General features: G+C 42.4%; 1 non-coding gene across 1 annotated transcript; it reads right to left on the bottom strand.

The window, feature by feature from the left end:
• Window positions 1–479: 479 nt before the first annotated feature.
• LOC136540938 (small nucleolar RNA R71) lies at window positions 480–586 on the bottom strand. The gene has a single exon (XR_010780055.1). It is a non-coding gene; the product is annotated as a small nucleolar RNA R71 (small nucleolar RNA).
• Between the last annotated feature and the right edge of the window lie 12,545 nt (window positions 587–13,131).

The raw sequence follows: 13,131 nt of genomic DNA, 5'->3' as shown, positions 1-13,131 counted from the left end.
CTTTGTTCATATCTTATACAAGATATTGCAGACTTGGTTGTGATTCACTAACAACTTCCAATCAGAATAAAATCAACCTAATTAAGAGGAAGCTCAACACCAATTTCTGAGCTATGACTGAGAAGATTCTGCGTGAGTTCTCTGCTCTGAGCACTGAGAACATTCGCACTGGATCAACATTGAAAACCAACAACCTTGAGTTTGAACTCAAGCCAAGCCTTATCAACATGGTGCAAGCTACCCCATTCAGTGAAAAGGCACAGGAAGATGCTAGTGCTCACCTTTAGAATTTTCTAGAGATTAGCAGCACAGTCGTCATCAAGGAAGTTGCTCAAGACATCATACTACTCCGCCTGTTTCCATTCTCACTAGTGGGATGAGCGAAGCAGTGGTTCTACATCAACAAAGATCACATCAACACATGGGCAAAGTGTTCGAGGACCTTTCTAGAAAAGTTCTTCCCTGTTGATAGGACCAATACATTAAGAGGAAATATTTCAAACTTCTAACAGCAGAAAATAGAAACCATTCTAGAAGCATGAGAATATTTCCAAGAATATATTTTAGATTGTCCTCATCATGGGATGTAAGATTGGTTGCTCATGCAAAGTTTCTACCATGGATTAACTCAAAAAGCTCATGAACAACTCGATGCCATTGCCGGAGGATCATTTATGTCACTCACCCTTGGAAAAGCTAAAACTCTTATGGAGAAGATAGCCTCTAATCAAGGCTAGTCTCATGTAATATTCAAGCATGCAATAAGAGTGAAGAAGTACTAGAAAAGGTGTGTGCGCTATCAACAAAGTTGGACGTCTTGTTGAATTGGCTTGAACAGCGAGCCAATTACAAGAGAGATCATCAGGCCATTCAAGATGCATTCAATGCTCAAACCACTTGTGGAAAATATTTGGGGGTTGAATTCCCTGAATATCAAGAGGATGCAAATATCGTCATCAACAATTCTGCTCCACAACAATAGAGACAAGGGTGGAATCAACAACAATGGTCGACTTACCAAGGTAAGTACCTAGGTAATTACTATAATTCTTCTAATTCTAAATACCCATCTTTGAGAGACTTGATCTTAGAACAAGCTAGGATTAATGAGAATATTTCTAAGAATCTTGCTTTTAATGATAAGGTCCTAGAAAATATAAATATAAAAATGGATAGTTTTTCTTCTGCCATAAAAGACCAACTTACCTATAATAAAAAGATAGAATCACAATTAGACTAGTTGGCTGCTGCTCTATCTTTTGCCACTAATCTTGAGAAGGTAAATGCTATAAACACAAGAGGTGGCAAGTCTACTCGTGATCCACCATATCCGACAAGGACAGGTAAGACACCAGTGGTATTGTAGGAAGAGGAGAAGAGAACCAATGAAGTTGAAGAAGTTGGGCCACAAGAGCAAGAGTTACAATAAGATTTTCATAACATGACCCTCCTACCATTCCCATGCAGAAATCGGAAAGCCAAAATGGATGAGCAGTTTAGTAAGTTCATAGAGGTAATTCAAAAGTGATATATCAATATTCCATTGCTTGAGGCCATATAGGTACCTACCTATGCGAAGTATCTCAGAGACATCCTGAAAGGATCCAACAATGCCTAGAGGGGGGCGAATAGGCATACCTAAAAATTAACTACAAATGCTAAGTTCAAATTTGTTAGTCAATGTTAGAAGTCTTGATAGTTTGGGTTGGAACTCCTGACATCGTCAAAAGTTCTGGCACAAACTGTCAGAAGTCCCGACGCCTACGTGAACTCATAAAGCAGTGCCAAATTTAACTTAGCAGATAAATAGTCTCACAACCTCGAGAGATTCAAAATGTTGGGTCACTCCCTTGATGCCAAAATGCCTCCAAATCGTAGATCAAGTCCAAACCCTAAAATGAGGTTTGGAATAGAAAGAGGCAAACAAAAACAAAAGTGATAGCAGAAGTCACAACAACAAGAAGCACACGAGACACAAGGATTTATCTCGAGGTTCAGCAACCCCACAAAGGAGCTCCTACATCCTTGTTGTTCAGGTGACCACAAAGGTCGGAGTCTCTTACACCTCCTTGCCTCTATCAAAGCAACCAAAAAGGTCTCTCAAGGTTTCCACTAAGAAATTGAGGGTAATACAAACTTCACAAGACTCTTCCACAAGATGAAAGCTCTTGGGTGATACCTAGCTAGCTAGGGTTCTAAGAACCTAAGAGTAATAGACATAAATCCAACCGGCTTGATGAAAAAATCAAGTGCTCAAGCTTGCCAAAGTGATTTTCTCACTCAATCCACTCTCCTATCACTCAAATCCTTAGGGGAATTGAAGTTAGGAGCAAAGGGGAGAGGAGAGGAGAGCCTTGAATGCTTGAGAGCTGTTTTGGCTGTGAGTAAGTTGCAATGAATGAGTGAGTGATGGTTAGAAGAGAGGAGAGAGCTATTTATACTCAAGGTAGAAATCTAACCGTTCAGATCTATGTCGGAAGTTCTGACATAGATCTTGGGACTTTCAACCTATAAAGAAAACATTGTTCATGGCTAGGTCAAAGTCACTACGAGCAGGTCAACATCAGAACTCCCAATGTATGTCGAGACTTTCGATGGTCAGGACTCCCGATGTACGTCGGGACTTCCGATGAGAGCGGTCAGCGAGCTAGCCAAGGTCCAGATGTTGGGACTCCTGACCTGAGTCAGGACTTCCGACCATCGGGAGTTCTGACTCACGTCGAGACTTCCAACAACCATAGTCACCGCGTAGGCTAAGTGACTGAGCATCAGGACTTTTGACCGTCGGGAGTTCTAACTTTCGTTGGGACATCTGACACTAAAAGTCTTGAAAAGATATTCTACGTGCTCATAAAGTGCTAGAGTGTCTCTCTTTTAATTTTATTTTTATGCTTGAGCACTCTATCTTCCTCAGACCAACTAAGTTGTATCCCCCTTTATAGTGCGGTGAATCCTAAACTCAAAACAAAATATAAAATCCTTGGAGAGCATTTTGAGTTCGTCTGCCTTTACAACTTTAAGAATTGAGGGATATCATTTTATCTCTATCAACTCTTTAAGTCTTTCATGGGACTAACAGCTATGACATATCTTATTAAGATCATATTAGTCCCTAATTTGGATGTTATCAATACACCAAAACCCACATCGGGGGCAAATGTACTTTTAATCTCCCTATTTTTGGTAATTGATGACAACCAACTTAGGCTTTTATAAGAATGAAAAAATTTAAAGCTTTTGAACCCCAAAATTTATGAAGAGCTCCCCCTTGATGTATGCATGAATTTGAACTTCATTTAGAATCATCTATACATGATTTGCATACATCAAGACAAAAACTCCCCCTAAATTTTGTAATTCATGTGGTGCAACAAGTGTGTGTGAACAAACACATATCCATGAAAAGAGATGCAATATGACATGTTATATTCACATAGTAGGTAAAAGAGAATGTGATGTCCAAGAATTTAAAGTAGAAACTTAAAGCAACACATGGCCATCCAAAATAACATCCACCATCACAAGTAGAGACAAGCACAAGCTAATAAGATAGATAGATAACCATTACTTGTCCTACAATCATCCATCACAAACACATATAGTTGTCCATCACATACTAGCCACCACACGACATAGTTCATATAAGCTAAAAGTTTTAAAGTCTCGAAACCAAGTGACCAACTAACTTATTACATGATAGATCAAAGCCTAACACTCCCCCATTGTCAACAAGTGCCAAAAGGGGTAGGCTGCATGAAAGAAACAACTACTCGTCCTCATAGTCCTCATCAGCATAATGGTCACCATCATCACCACCATCGTCGTCGTCATCATCATCATCTTCCTTGATGTAGTCCTCATCTTATGCAGTGGCCTTGCTCTTGCCACAAGGGCGAGAAGCAGCATCATCCTCGTGGGCCTCACAAGCCTCATCATAAAGTGCTAGAGGGTCACGGGGAGGCACAAATGGTGGCAGAGGTGAAGACATAATACCAGCCTGCTGCTCCAAATGATAGAGCCTCTCTTGCATGTCATGCTCACATTGAGCACTAGCACAACACTATCCAAACATGTAGGTCATAAGAAACTTGAACTTGCTAGGCTTCTTACCAGAGGAGGAGGAAGAGAGTGGCTCAGCACTAGAAGCTCATGAAGCAGCGGGTGGTGAAGCACCATGGCGAGAGCGAGAGCCTGAAGCAGCTATGCCTTTGCCCTTGTTAGCTTTCTTTTTCAGGTCCCATGCAGCTGTAATAGAAGTCTTGTTGGATATCTTAAGGAGCTTGTGCTAGGAATCTTTGGGGAACCGGATGCCTGATACTTGCTCAATCACATGCATAATGTAGGGTGCATATGAAAGGTGCCTCATAGGATCCTCACTAGCATTATGTATCTTGTTCCAAATATAGCGACTAATGGAGAACTTTTTAAAATCATCACCAAAGCGCTGAAGCACCTTCTGAGAATCATCATGAAGAAAGTGGAGTCACCTCGCTTCGGATACAAGATCTGACGTAGGATGTTTAGAACATAGAAGTAGGGATTTAGGTACACTGTCTGTCCATCTACAGCATAACCATCAAGATACATGTGCTGGTACTCCTCCAAAGCCACATCCTCATACTCAACAAGCTTAGGTGAAGTGTGGTCATATTCAATCAAACCAAAATGGCAAGAGAAGGTGATGAAATCCACCTTATAGTGCTTGCCTTCTGTGGTCCAATGGATGATGTCAATGGCACCGGTAGAATCCTTCTCATGGTGATAGGAAGCATAAAACTGACAGATAATCTCATTGTTCCAATTCTTCCTAAATCCCATCGAGTAGGAAAGCCCCATTCGATGCACATCATGAACCAACTGCATCAGCTCAGGCTCCTTGAATAGACCAAATGAATAAGCATCAATAACCTTCATCTGAACTATCGGTGGCTCCCTCTTCTTTAGAAACTTACAATAGAGAATAGAATCATAGAAATCAAAGTTAAAAGGGTGCCAAAAACGATACTCAAGCTGAAGATCCTTCTCATCCACAGCATAAAGATTCTGGCCTCACATGGACCTGATGTCTCGAACCCTGTGACAGTAGTCAACTGGCAGAGGAGGTGTGAAGCTGTCAGCAAGATCAGGAGCGAGCTAGGGCTCCCGCATGACCGATAGAGGACCATCAAAAATAACAAGCTCACTAAAAAACTAGGGCCACGACATGGATTACCTGTAACCTCAGCGATGATAGTGTGGCCTACTCGCTCAAGAGCTTCTTCTTCAACATCCACTATCAGATCATCGCCAACAAAAGCGCGCGTTGGAGGAGGTGGAGGAACGGCAGCCGAGCCTTGAGCACCATGACCACATGCACGCTTGGCTTGGGCATGGGAACCACCAGAGCCATCATGGGGATAAGCCGCCTTGGTGCGGCCAGCCAGCTTAGGGATAGCGGCGCGGTCTTGGTTGTGCTTGGATCGCTTCTCCTTGTGGTGCGAGGGATTGTCGCCGTCCATGGCTGCCAGAGAGTAAACGAAACTAAGAACCAAGAATAAATGTCAAATCCTCAAATCACGAGCAAAGCCCCAACCATGACACCATAGGAAGACGTCCAACCATCAATGAAGGCACCGAAGGCGAAGAGGACAGACAAAGGAGCAGTAGGGCTTCTAGTAGGACGAATGGAGGTGGAGAAGCCGGGACGTCCAATGACCCTGAGACAGCCGGGAGAGCGCCGGAGGTGGGTCGGGGGCTCTGGCCGTCAGAGGTGCCGACCTGAGCGAGCAGGAGCTACGACGGTGGGGCAAGACAAGGGAGGCGCGGGGGCGGCACGAGGGCGACTACGGGCGAGGGAGGGGTGGGTGGGAGTAAAACTATGCTGGGCCACAGTAAAAGGGAGAGGTTTTCACCCTAAGTCAAGTCACGTGGACGGTCAAAACACGGTTAAAATAGCGCGGGCCAAATCCACGTCAGGAATTCCGACGCAAGCGGGGACTTCTGACACAGAAAATCTAAAAAACTCCCTAACTTGAACTTACCAAGCTATGTGGGGTAAAAATATGATGGACACAAACATTTTCCGGTGTGACTAGTTTTCATTCAACCACCACAAAGCAATAGTCACACATGAAAGCTATAAAGTAGATTTGGAAAGTATCACTCAATAATTTGGCAGATGTTTTCTTCTATTTAGATCAATCAAAGTATGTGGAAGACATCAAACCACATTACGAGAATCAATGATATTTAGCTCACTCAAAGCACAAAATCTTGACTCATCTAGGGCTTTATAAAGATATCGGCTAGCTGCTTTTCGGTGCTCACATAATGAATTGCGATATCTCCTTTGGCTTCATGGTCTCTCAAAAAGTGATGCCGAATGTCTACGTGCTTTATTCGAGAGTGGTTTACGGGGTTGTTTGTCAACTTAATGGCACTCTCGTTGTCACACAACAGGAGAATCTTGGTTAGCTCATAATCAAAGTCTTTGAGAGTTTGCTTCATCCAAAGTAGTTAGGCACAGCATGCACCGGCCGCCACATACTCAGCTTCGGTGGTGGATGTCACATCCTAAAATTTCTATTTTTGGTTGTGAATAGAAAACACTAAAAATATAAATGATTTTAATTTTTTCTAAAATTTTGTCAAGATTTATTTAATTTGTTTTGTGAATATAAACAATGAAAATGTGATTCCCTAAATTGTTTTCTAGTTAAATTTAATAAAGGTGTCGCATTCATGCTGGCTGCATTAATTTGATTGTGTGAAAAATGAGTTACAAAATTCGATTTAGCCTCGAATATGTTTGGTTCTATTTTCAAAATTTCAAAACATGTTTCAAATTTATTTTTGTGAAATCAAGTTTCAAAACACTCATTTATTTATTTATAAATATAAAAACCTTAAAATTTCGTTTTGCATCAAATCTCTTCATATCTTTATTCTACTTAATTAAGATCATCAAATCCAACACAATCTTTTCCTTTCTTTTCTCTACAAGTAATGTTTTGGCCATTTCTCATTTCATTCTTTTCTCCCCTACACAACGTAAAAAATGATTTTTAGCAACGGTTTAATTTTTTTGTAGGGGCGGCTGGTGATGGAGCCGCCCCTACAGTGACATGCTCGAGTGCCTAGACATTAGCCGCCCCTACAAATGGAACAGCAGGGGCGACTGGTGTTACGAGCAGCCCCTACAAATAGGGTCTAATTTGTAGGGGCGGCTCAATCACCAGCTTTGTTCGATAATCTACAACAACACTCTACTATATGGCTACCATACAACTTCGAGTAAGTTTAACTATATACTTAAAGATTTGTTCGATATATTTTATTTGATGTAAAAGAGCTTATCTAGTTCTATGATTAAATCCATGAAGCAACCACTAGATTTGTATAGCCGTCGATGTCGGGAGGAGCATGGCATGGGTCTTTGATTCAATAGATAAGGACCCGACGACATACAAAGACTTCATATCAATTCTCAAGACGTATACATATTGATAATCCTCATTAGCTTATATGTTTGTATGCATACTTATAACGTTCACTTATGGATACTAACAAGTTGTATTTGCTAAAATAATTCGAACAGGGCATTTAGGTTCTATGTCACTCATCATCACGGAAGGCATGATCCAGCAAGAAAGGAAAAGCTGGCTATAAAAACACTATGTGCGGTAAGTGTAACTTACTTCTTCAGTACTTCCGTTACATGGCTGTCAAAAGCATTACTTAATATTTTCATATGCAAAACATACAGTGCCCCAAGCAAAGCCTTGGGAGTGTACATTGTGGATACTATATATGTTCTATGATGAGTAACACCAGTGCCTATAGGAGACACCCCTTAAGGGTAAGTTTGAACCTCTTTATCAGTAGTATAAAAACTTCGTACATGGTATAAAATATTAAACCGAAACTTATTCTCTTGTAGTGAAGAGAAAAGAAAAGAATGAAAAGACTCATACAAGGATGACCAATTTCTAGAGCTCGTCGGCGACCTTTGCAACTTCATATTGGACCAGATTGTACAAGTCAAAGGCGTCTACCATGACCGAGAGTCTGACTTAGGTAGAAATCCTCAGTACCAACACCTTCGTGAGACTGAAAGGCTAGCTCTAGGACGTTGATAACAACGTGTATGGAATTTGTATATTTAATGATGGATTGTATATATCCTTATGAATTGGACTTGCAATTGTAGTTTATATAATACTATTGTCCTTGTAGTCGCGTTCGAAACGTTGGTCGCGGGGCGTTCGACAACGCGAACGCGGTTCGAAATCTTGGTCGCGCGGCGTTCGGCAACGCGAACGCTAGATGGAATACGCGGAAACAAACAGTTCTGATCGAATTTGAATTGTAAATTTAATTTTTTTTGCGGGAAAACATACTGTAGGGGCGGTTCTAAATTGAACCGCCCCCCTATAAACAGGTATTATAGAGGCGGCTGGCATTACAGCCGTCTCTACAAATCGATTTGTAGGAGCGGCTAGTGGTAATACGAACCGCCCCTACAAATCGATCTGTAGGGGCGGCTCAATCATCAGCCGCCCCTACAAATCGATTTGTTGGAGCGGCTTAGGAACCGCCCCTACAAATGTATGATTTGTAGATACGGTTTGGTAGAGGCGGCTGGCCAAACCGTCCCTACAAAGGGTTACCAGCCGCCCCTAAAAATACTTTTTGTAGTAGTGCTGGCTTTTTTTTTTTCTTTTTACACGTGTTTTAATCTATGCACGAAAGAATATCCATGCCATAAGTCATCACGTATTCAACTAGCAAGCTGACCTTCTTTATATTCGATTTCTTTAATCTAGTCCACCAGCAGGCCAGCCCATGCGACGTCCTCTGTCCCTCTCACTTCCAACATGGCCCCACACATCATCTTGCACGTCCAGCTCCTGCCTTGCTCTCTGTGCGGACTGCAGAAGCCGAGCCCTCAGCTCACGCCCGGCCATGGCTGCTCTGGCCGTTCCCTCTCCATCCCAAATGCGCCATCAAGCCTGCAGCAGTAACAGCCTCCATCACTCCCCTCCGTCACTCCTCTTCAATCCCTATCTTCACTCCTCTGTGCCTTCAATGGCATTATCCCCATTAATGGCCGCAGTCAAGCTCCACCGGCGCCCTTTCTGCTCCCCTCCTCGCCCTATGTAAGACGCCCAGGAGCATCTCGCACGCAACACATCTGCCTCACTCCTAGTCGTGCCCTCTCGCTTGTTCCATCACCTCCAGTCGCCACCACGAAGCCGCCATCGCCATTGCCGAGCTCACAACTGAGCTCTCAACCTCCCTCCACAGACCAGCTCTCACTCTACCGTTTGTTGCATTGGCATCGCAAGAACACACAGAGCACACCCAGCACTCCTCGGCCCCGATCCGTGCTCTTGTTGACATCGTCCCGAACCTCGCCGGGGTGCGCTGCCACTGCTATCGTTCGCCGGCTATCTCAAAGTTTCCCTCGTCATGGAGACCCTACACTGCGGACTCGCTGTGTCCACCTCGCTATCCTCGGCCTCTTGCAGGAAACCACCGGCGACCAGAGCTCGATCCTGGCCACGGGCAGGAAGCCAGCGCCGTTCCGTGCCCAGCTACTGCCTTTCCACTGCTGCTGCTTTCTCCTTCCTCAGTGCCGGTACGTAAGAGATTCGTGGAGACTCTGCTGTTCTTTCCTGAGGCTATTGGCTTCTTAGTTCTTTCATTTCTCTTCATCACAGGAACATCCCATGTCCAGTCGTTTGATCCTTGGCGCTAGTTCGTGGCCGCAAGCATCGCTCGGACAATTTTCTAAAATCCACTACGCAGCTCCCTGTTTGCCATCATGAGCAGGGTGAGAAGCATCTGTGCATCTCTCGTTATTTTTGTTTAGCATCTCGCTGCACACCCCTCTTTACCGGCAAGATTTCTGGGTCACTACTAGCGTCATAGGTTCCCTCTACCAGATGCAATTCATCCAGTAATCACAATGCGCATACCTGACGCATGCATGTCTAATATACGTTATTTAATCCTTTGTTTCCTGCATGTACATGCTACTTGTAAACTAGCACAAGACAAGAAATTCCCCACAGTAAATACGTTTAACTTATTCAAGCCAATGTCAGCATTACTGCGGTGCTAATGTTGCATACCCATTCTCTGTTCTTCAAATATAATTTATCTATCATAAATATCTATACGACAACATCTCAGCCATGTCTTTCTCAAATTTATCTAACTGTTCATCAGTGCCACTATTCATGCTACCCTTGGTGTGCGGTCGTAATTCTCATTTTATGATTCAAATTATTTCCAAAATGTTTAGTTTATTAAAAATGCTACTTTTACAATTTTAGTCCATAAACCTTCAAAAGTTCAAATATTTTAAATCATAGCTCTGTTTAGTAGTTTTTGCGCTCAATGATCATACTTACAAACGTGTTTAAAACTTTTACATCATGTTTTATAATGCTTGATGTATTGTTTTTAGGTTTCTTTTATGGTGCTTGTGCTAGTTGTTGCGATCTATATAAGAGGAGATATGCGAGGATAATCTAGAAGGAAAGTTGGAAAGTCCGAGCAACATTTGAAGGCAAGTGTAACATGAGTACCCTTGTTATCTAATAACCATATATTCACATTTCATGTGCATGCGTCTAATTTGATGAACCCTTAAGGACTTTACCTAGAACTATTGTACCCTGTATTCCTTGATTACCTTTGGGTTTATGCATATGGATAGTTGCTTAGTCTACAATCACAAAACTATATAATGTTAATCTTGACTAATGGATTATGTAATCAATGTTAAAAATGATGCTTTTTAGCAACATGGACAGAAGGGGCTAGAGCATTTGTCCTTTTGCGTGCTCTAGTCTGCCCTCTGTAAGGACTAAATCTTAAAGCGGCAACCCAGGACTTACCGTACAACCACGAGAACTACATGGCTCTGGTCTTAGGGCCTGTTTGGTACAGCTTATAAGCTGCTTATGGCCAAAATAAGCTGAAATCAACAGCTAAACGCCACATTTTTCAGCAGCTTATTCTAGCCACGCTTATTCCCACAGCTCCCATTTATACTAAAAAGCAGAAGCTAGATCAGACCAGCTTATTTTGACTGCCGCTTTTACTCTATTTGTGCAGCTTATGTGGGAAGCGCTTCCCAGATAAGCTGAACCAAATAGGGCCTTAGCCTAGTATCTTGATCTGTTCTAGTTCGTCAGCAGCTTACCGAAAGGGTAAGATGGGGGCACTAGTTGGTATGTTTCTTTTCCTGCTAGGGTGTGTACAATGCCGCGACCATGAGTGCCACTCCTAGAGGAGGGCTGCATACAGCTAGACGGCTCCTTAGCGGCTGCTACTTATTAGAACGACTGGTGAAAAGCTTCGTAGTGATCCTTGCCGACTTATCTTGGAAGTGAGTCAAGAGGCTGATCACCTCGGGCAAAAGGCAATCACGGCTCATGGTGAAAGTGTACAAACTCTGCAAAGTATAAAATTGATATATCAGTCGTGCTCATGTACACGAGTGACCTAGATCCTTTTTGAGTTACTTGGTTCTATGGATGGTTTGGGTGATGATTAATCTTGATGTTAATTATACTTTCACCTTGGGAGCTTAAGCATAACCTAGCAACACAGGTTTAATAAATAAAATATAACCAACTAAAAGTGCTTAACCAACTAAAAGTGCTTACCGCAGTTTAGCTGAGTCTAGCCTTTTTGAGCTTTGCATCCCCTCATGTTATACTTGTTGAGTATGGTGGGCTTAAACGTGCTTTACAATCAACAAAAATCCTGGATGGGTATCAGATGGTGGATCAAGTGAAGAGTTTCTTGTGGAGTCCATGAGTACTAGGCGAGTGTTTCCCCCAGTCAACCGTTCCTGTGGAGTATGGAGCCCCAAAGAGAAGATATATAATAGTTTCTGTTATGCTTTGTAATAGATGTAAGTCTTGGTGTAACTATGTTTCAATATATAATAAAGCATTGTTCTTGATATTTTTCATATTTGTCGCTATATGTGTCGTGTGGACATCTTGGGCACACATATAGTTAGCGCTTGGTATTCTTTGGAAAACCAGGTGCGACAGTGGACAAAACACCAGAGTTATGCTTCTTAGAGCTCCAAGACACTAAGGACCGACCAATAAATTTGCAAGTCCAGGTAGTGCTCTTTCGGTTTACTTTGCAACCGGTGTAGTCCAAATCAAAATAGCCAAGTAACTCGAAAGTGGAGCCCTTAGGATACCACAAGCCAAGATTAGGAGTGTGCACTAAATACCAAAAAATTCTCTGAACGGCCATCAAATGACATTCTTTTGGATTACCTTGAAATTTTGCACACATGCACATGCTAAGCATAATATCAGGCCTAGATGCACAAATGTAAAGGATGGATCCAATCATGGAGCAATATACCTTTTGATCGATGTCCTTATGTCCATTGGTTGGCATAGGTGTCTTGATGAGCTTGACCTTGTCCATGTCAAACTTCTTCAACATGTCGTTGGTGTACTTGGTTTGACTTATGAACGTGCCATCCTTGAGTTGTTTGATTTGAAATCCAAGGAAGAACTTCAACTCTCCCATCATGGACTTCTCGAACCTATTCATCATAATCCTACTAAATTGCTCGCAGAAAGCCACATTAGTACTACCAAATATTATGTCATTGACAAATATTTGACAAACATAGATATCATTCTTGACTTTGCGAGTAAATAAAGTAGCATTAGCTTTCCTATTTCAAACCTTTGTTTGAATAGGAAATCCTTCAAGCAATCATACCAAGCTCTAGGGGCTTGTTTGAGCCCATAGAGTGCCTTGTCAAGCTTGTAGACGTGGTTGGGAAACTTTGGGTCTTCAAAGCCCGGCGGTTGCTCTACATACACCAACTTGGATAGGGGGCGTTGAGAAATGTACTCTTCATGTCCATTTGATATAGCTTGAAATCATGATGAGCGACATAGGCAAGTAGAATACGAATTGATTCTAGCCTAGCCACCGGTGCATAGGTCTCCCCAAAATCTAAGCCTTCAATTTGAGTGAATCCTTGAGCCACCAACCTTGTCTTATTCCTTATCACCACGCCATGCTTATCTTGCTTGTTGTGGAAGACCCACTTGGTTCCAATCACATTTTGCTTTGGCCTTTCCACCAAAGAGC

This window comes from Miscanthus floridulus, chromosome 2 (assembly GCF_019320115.1).
Source record: "Miscanthus floridulus cultivar M001 chromosome 2, ASM1932011v1, whole genome shotgun sequence".
Taxonomy (NCBI): domain Eukaryota; kingdom Viridiplantae; phylum Streptophyta; class Magnoliopsida; order Poales; family Poaceae; genus Miscanthus; species Miscanthus floridulus.
This window is presented reverse-complemented; position numbering and strand designations above follow the sequence as displayed.